This window comes from Acomys russatus, chromosome 6 (genome assembly GCF_903995435.1).
Source record: "Acomys russatus chromosome 6, mAcoRus1.1, whole genome shotgun sequence".
In the NCBI taxonomy this organism is placed as follows: Eukaryota; Metazoa; Chordata; class Mammalia; order Rodentia; family Muridae; genus Acomys; species Acomys russatus.
The window spans coordinates 64,643,606-64,650,462 of record NC_067142.1 but is presented as its reverse complement, the minus strand read 5'-3'; the positions used below and the strand labels follow the sequence as shown (position 1 = coordinate 64,650,462).

Sequence of the window (6,857 nt, the reverse complement as noted above, 5' to 3'; positions counted from 1 at the left end):
ATATTTCCTTTTCTGGTTGCCTTAGTTAGGGCTTCTGTTGCTTTGATAAAACACTGTGGCCAGAGGCACCATCAAGAGAAGAGGATTTATTTCCTCTTAGACTTTTACATCACAGTTCATCATCAAAGGAAGTCAGGGCAGGAACTCAAGGCAGGAACTGAAGTAGAAGCCATGGAGACGTACTATTTGCTGGGTTATGCTTCAGGCCTTGCTCATCCTGCTTCCTTATATCATCCTGAGCCATGCGTCGGGTCCTACTCTATCACCCACAGACTGGATGACAAGCAACCTTAGCAGAAGTCCCCCATTGTAGACAACTCTACCTTGTGTCAAGTTGACAGAAAACTAACCAGAATAGGTGTCCTGTCTTCTCTTCAGATACAAAAAGTTGGACTTTCACTCTCTTTAAGAAACATGTTGTAAAACTATCTTAATTGGAGAAAAAAATAGTTTGCAGAAAATGAGGAAAGAAAAATGAAAATGCTAGTGTTGAGTCATTTGCTATTCGCTGGCCTCCTGCCCTTTAGGTGCAATGAAGATTCACTATGTCCCACTACCCAGAGGCATTTGTAAGATCAGTTCCCTTCTTGGTAGTGTTCTCAGCATTTTCTTTATTGCTTACATTTATTTATGGCTGTATTTCCTCCTTCATCAAAATATTTCACTTACATATCTCTGAAAAGATCCAATAACATTTTATTAACACATATGATGCTTACTTCTTCCCAATAAAGGCAAGAAATATCTAACCACAGCAGATCTGTATTATATATATATATATATATATATATATATATATATATATATATATATATATATATATATATATAATTTAAGTGTACAGAGGGAGGTACATCTGTGTGTAGGTAACTGTGAAAGCCAGAATATGGTGTTGGCTTCCTAGGAACTGGAGTTACACATGGTTGTGAGCCATCTGACACAGGCACTAGGGATCAAACTCTGATCCTCTGGAGGAGCAACAAATTCTCTTAACAGACCCATCTCTCCAGGACCCCCCCCCCCCCCCCAGAAGATCTTTAAGGGAGTATGTGTCCTCCTCTAGATTGGAAGATTCACAGAGTCCAGAATTTATCTGCCTATTTCAAGATTGGACATTTGAGAATTACAGATGGCTATATTTAAATGGAGAGGAGATTTTTGCCTGTCTTTTCTGAGTGGGCAGAGCACTTTAGCACAAACAATGGTCAAGTACAACAAAGTGAGCAGAGCAGCAGGCAATGAGACTTAATTTGAGTCCAGCTTTTTCAGACACAGCTGACAAAAAGCCACCAGCATGACTCCAATTTCATTAAGATAAGAACCAAACTGGCCACTGGCCAACAAAGCTGAGGATACTTAAGAGGGGTGTACTTTTTGATGAAAGAGTGCTTCAATATTAGATAAAATGTTCAATTGAGAACCATCTTGGGATTCCAGCTCCTGATACCACACAGTAACAGCGAAGGTCGTGAGGGGACAGGAAAACTGAGCCCAAACCTAATTTGCTAACAGGAGCTCAATTCAAAGGGTGAATTGTAATCACAGAGGATGGGACCAGGCTTACTTGTAACTAACTCACTTGTTTGCAATTGTTGGTCAAGTTGTGGTAAACAATGGGCCAGGTCTCCATGATCTGAGAGGCCCTTTAAGGCAGCCAAATGCTTCTTTCAATGCACTAATTTGTTTGTTTCTTCTCTTTGTTTTTTTTTTCATAGTAATAAGCTGAAATCCCAGTAATAGTAATTCTTTCTCTGCAGTGTCTCTGGCTGCTCTCTGTACCCCGTCTTTATTTGCACGCTGGTACAAGCATCAAAACCATACAAGCCAATCTGCTCTGCACCCTTGCTCACTGGGGACTCCACCTCACCATCCAGAGCCAGTGTATTGCACGATAGCCAAGCTGTTCATATGAGTTGCTTCAATCCTTCTCCTTCTGTGTATACCCATGCCTGAAATGCCCATGCTAATAGCCTAGCTTCACAAAGCACAGTAAATAAGCCACTGCCTGGATTTGCACCATTTATTCCTCCTCCTTAGAAAGGGGATTTGTCCAAAGCAATCTACCTGCCCATTAACAAATGGGTAGTAAACAGTACAAACACCATGTCTGCTGTTGAGCACCAGCCCTTCCACGTTACATAGACCGGAGACACTTTTCCTTGATCCATCAGCTTTGTAATTCCTTTTTCATGTATACTTTGTTCCATATGCTCTGTGCTTGCTGCATACAGCACTCTAAAGTGTATGAATGAAAGGAACAACAAAACTTTAAATTCTTACTGTTTCTTCCAACGTAGCTTCGCTACAATCTATTGTACTGGAACAATCATAAACATATATTTTTCTAATCAGCAGATAAAATACAAGATATTATTTTCTATGAGTAAAATAAACATATATCAGATTTTGTTAGTTTGACATATATTATCTTTGCTGTTATTTTTATATTCTACTTCTGCATTTGATTATGTGTGTGATGCAAAAAATGGTTCCATGGAGATTGTTGGGGGTCTGACTATTGTAAATAAGAGAGAAGCCCCTTCACTCCCCTCCTCTCTCTTGCTTAGGAAGCAGTTGCCTGAAAGGTCTCAGTGACGGGGTTTAAGTATATAGTCATGATGAAAACAGCAAAGGTCCTTTCTTGTGCATTAAGAAGAAGATGAAAGAGAGGGTCCCTTCAGTCACAGCTATGAGCACCAGGGAGCTTTCTGTGCAGAACTGAAACACCTGTAGAAAAACTAGAATCCACTCAGAGGAGCAGCTTGCCCAGATAAATCTCTAAATCATAAAACTCTATTGATTTTAAATTAATTATGGATTTGGATTTCAAATTTTCATAGAGAAAAAAAACATGTCAATAATGTGACTGATTGGCAGAATAGAAGCATTGACCTCAAGAGGTTCCTTGAAAGGAACTGGGGAAGGGCTCACAAAGCAGAGACAACTTTAGTCCTGGACATGTGTAATTAAAACTAGACAATAGCTCACCTGGGGTGCTAAAGCGAACAAACACCTTTCTTGAAGTGGAAAATGTCTCCAATAGACTCTTGATTGCGCTTTCCTTCCTGATACTCCAACTGATTCTATAAACATTGTTTTGTCTACAACAAAAATACACCACTTTCTTTTCACATCCCATCTTAGTCAAGCCACAGATGTGTCTAGTTCACTCCACAGTGATCTCTCTCCTCTCTGCTCTAACAGTTATATATAAATTCAACTCATGCCCAGAAAAATATGAGTACAATTCTGTCCCTGTACTGCTTAATGTCTCCCAAGTCTACACAAATGACAAGGGCTTTGTCTCCCCTTTGCCCTTGCAGTCTCCTCCTTCCTCAGCAGCATCTATCACCATCCAATGGGATCTTCTCCTATTTCACATAGAAGACCAAGTTCTCTTTCACCCCCAAAGCTTTCTGCTCTTATTCATTCTTCTTCAACACTCCATCTCTCATATGACTCTCCTTGTGGTCATCATCTTATTTCTGAGGTCTCATCTGGAGATCACCATTTTAAAGACAACTCTCTCAAACATACCTTCTCTTCCTCCTCACCTTCTGTCACATAGCCACGCTTCACCAATGCAGGGCCATCTTAAATATTGTTATATTTGTAGAATTTTCAGAGATAAGAAACACCCTGTATAATTTTAATATTCTTTAAATTCTCATGTTATATTACAGTCTCTGGCACTATATTGTGTACTTACAAAAACATAAAGGTAATTTTTCAGTGTCCAGGGATGGTCTAGGACTCAAAGATATAAGATCTTCGGACTCTTTGAAAAATGCAGTGGCTTAAAGTCTTGATTCATTTATTAGTACACAGGCACACATATTCTGAGTGTATGACAATGACAGTACACAGCACAAGTGCACAGAATGAGACAGATACTATAGACATGTACTTTCTTCTCTTATGAGTCTATATTAGCTATTTATTTTCTCATTACTGTGACCAGGTACCCGACAAGATGTCAGGAAAGCAGGGCTTGCTTTAGTTTATATTTTGATAAAAACCATCATTTATGGTAGGAATCCATAGTGGCAGGTGCCTCTAAGGTTGACTAGAGAGGCTGAGATGCTTAGCTCCCCCACACCTTTGCGGATTAGGAAGCAGAGGATAGATAGAAAGTGGGGCTGGACTATAAAACCTCAAAGCCTTCCAATAGTGATGCATTTCCTCCAAAACCTTCTAAGAGATAGAGCTATCACCACCGGTGGGGACCGAGTTATCAGACACATGAGCCTAGGATGATGCTTTATATTCACACCACAACAGGTTTGCTCTGGAACTAAGCAGGGGTGGTACAGGGATTCTATGGGAAGGAAGAAGGATTGATAACATGAGGACCTATTCTCACTGCTGCTCTCTACTTCCATTTTTTTTTTTTTATCTCTGTTCAAGTCAATGTGATAAGTTGTCTTACATGGAAAAACTAGTTTGTCTATTTGTTTATTTCGGGAGAAAATGTGTGTTAGTGACAGAGAGGGGGGTGTGGTTTAAGTGGGGTTTAAGTGCACTTGCATGCATTCAGACGCCATTGGATGCCTTGATCTGCTGCTTTCTATCATATTCCCTTGAGACATGGTCTTTCCCTGAACCTGGAACTAAACTGGAGACCAGCAAGTCGTATATAAGCTCTTGTCTGATCTCCACAGCTCTGACACTATAGACAGGTGCATGACACCGAGATTGTTACGTGGATACTGGATTTGAATTCGGGTCTTCATGGTTATGGAGCAAGCACCCCTCTATGTTGATCCATATCTTTGGTCTTGAAATTTGTCCTTCACAACCAAAATGGTACACCACCACCACCACCACCACCACTCCACAGGCAGGAATGCATAGCATTCATTTTTTTTCCCATAGCGCTGCTAACTTCCTTATGAATTTATTCAACAAATGTCAATTAAGGAAAATGCACCTCCACTCTTAATTATAATTATTAATGAATAGTAGTTGTACAAATGAAGGGTTTCACTGTGATGCTTCAATACTGTGTTTTTCCTCAGAACCACTCTCTCTTCTGTTCTCTGTGTCCCATCCTCTATCATCTTCCTCCCAAAAGAGCTCCTCTTTTATGTGTGGCTTCTTAAGACTCAACAAGGTTGCATTGTGTGTCAAAACACCATTCTCTTTACGACATGTAATAGTCAATTTCATGGAAATACGACTTTTTGTCCATACCCTCGCCACATGATACCACTCAGGAGTTGCTAGCTTAACTGCATTTGAAAAATGCCAAGAAGAAATGTAAGTCTTTACATGTCCATGTTCTCATTTCTTTTGGGTAAAGATGAGATGATGGGGTCATATGAGAGATTTTTGTTTTCATTTAAGCTCTCTCCATATGGTTATACTATTTCACATTTTCACTGGAAGTTCATGTGATTTATTTTTAGTTTCACTATAGCTTCCATAACATGTGGTACAGACAGTTTTTATTTTAGTCAATTGAACATGGTGGTAATGGCATTTTGTTATGGCGTCATCTGGATTAATTGATGACTTCTAATTTTGATGTCTCCTACTTTGGAATTTTAGTCATAAGTTTTCTGTATTATTTTGGGTTCACATTATATGAATCCTTCCGTATCTTCTTTACTTTGACATGAATGCACATAGCTACCATAGAGGTTAGTTTACACATTTCTAACAATATGTGATGTTCAACAGCTAACAGCAAAGCAATAAAGTGACATTACAGTATTGTGCTCAGCTTACCTGCGACGAAGTGAGATGATGCAATGCCTCCGTGAAAAGGCAAGGTGAATGATTCAGACACCATGACACAGTGTTGAGCTTCTACTAACCTCCTAATAATATGCTAGAAGGGCGATCATTATTAGGAGAGATGCTAGATCAGTGAGTCACTAGAAGGTCTGTGACTAGATATCAGGAGCATAGGTATTTTAGCTGAAAATCTGTTAGAAAACATTGTAATGGGAAGTTATTGTCTCTTTATAGCTAAGAGAGCATGGCTGTTTCAATAGTTCTGGAAGGTTTTATACAAGCTCAGGTAGGAAAAAAGACATCAACAGTCCAATCCATTTGTTCTTTCTTTCTTTCTTTTTTTTTTTTTTTTTTTTTTTGTTTTGTTTTGTTTAACCCAGGGGAGAGTGCGAACGCAGTCCCCCACTACCACAAATTATGCAGTCGAGTTTCCCGCATTTGTGGAAATCGCAGGGGTCAGCACATCCAGAGTGTAATGGATAAGCCTCACCCTGGGAAAACCACCTTTGTGATCATGGTATCTCTCCTGCCAGGTAAGTATAGTCCAACCCATTTGTAAACTCCCTGAGCTACAATAATGTCTTAGTCACTATGATAAAACACTGTGGTATGCAGTTACTCCAGGATAAGTACTCACATGTGAAGATTTGGAGTGAGGAGCTGTCGATGAGAGAACACTTGTCTTTCGGTCCAGGTTATCTGGTTTAATATGATCTTTTCTGGTTCCATCCTCAAAGTTCATGATTTAGTTTCTCTTCACAGCTGGACAGTACTCTGTCATGTATCTGTACCACACTCCTATTATCCATTTGTCAGCTGTAGGGTGTTTAGGTTGCTTCTGTTTCCTAGCTACTGTGAATAGAGCAGCGATGACCATGAATAAGCAAGTCTCTGAATTAGGATGTCAAGCTCTTTGGGTAGATGATGTGAAGTAGTGAGTCATACTGTAGATTTATTTTTAGCTTCTTGATAATTCTCCACACTGAGTTCCATAGTGACTAAACAGTTCACTGCTGAATACAAAAATGGGCCAAAGCAGAAACCAAGAAAAACACTAAACATGTCTAGTAACAAATGAAAATGAGTACAGAACAAACCCAGAGTCATGGGAAACTTTG

The 6,857-nt window shown here is 39.6% G+C and overlaps 1 non-coding gene across 1 annotated transcript; it reads right to left on the bottom strand.

Annotated features, from left to right (window-relative positions):
• Positions 1-6,116: 6,116 nt before the first annotated feature.
• On the bottom strand, positions 6,117-6,280 carry LOC127191197 (U1 spliceosomal RNA). The gene has a single exon (XR_007830822.1). It is a non-coding gene; the product is annotated as a U1 spliceosomal RNA (small nuclear RNA).
• Positions 6,281-6,857: the final 577 nt, after the last annotated feature.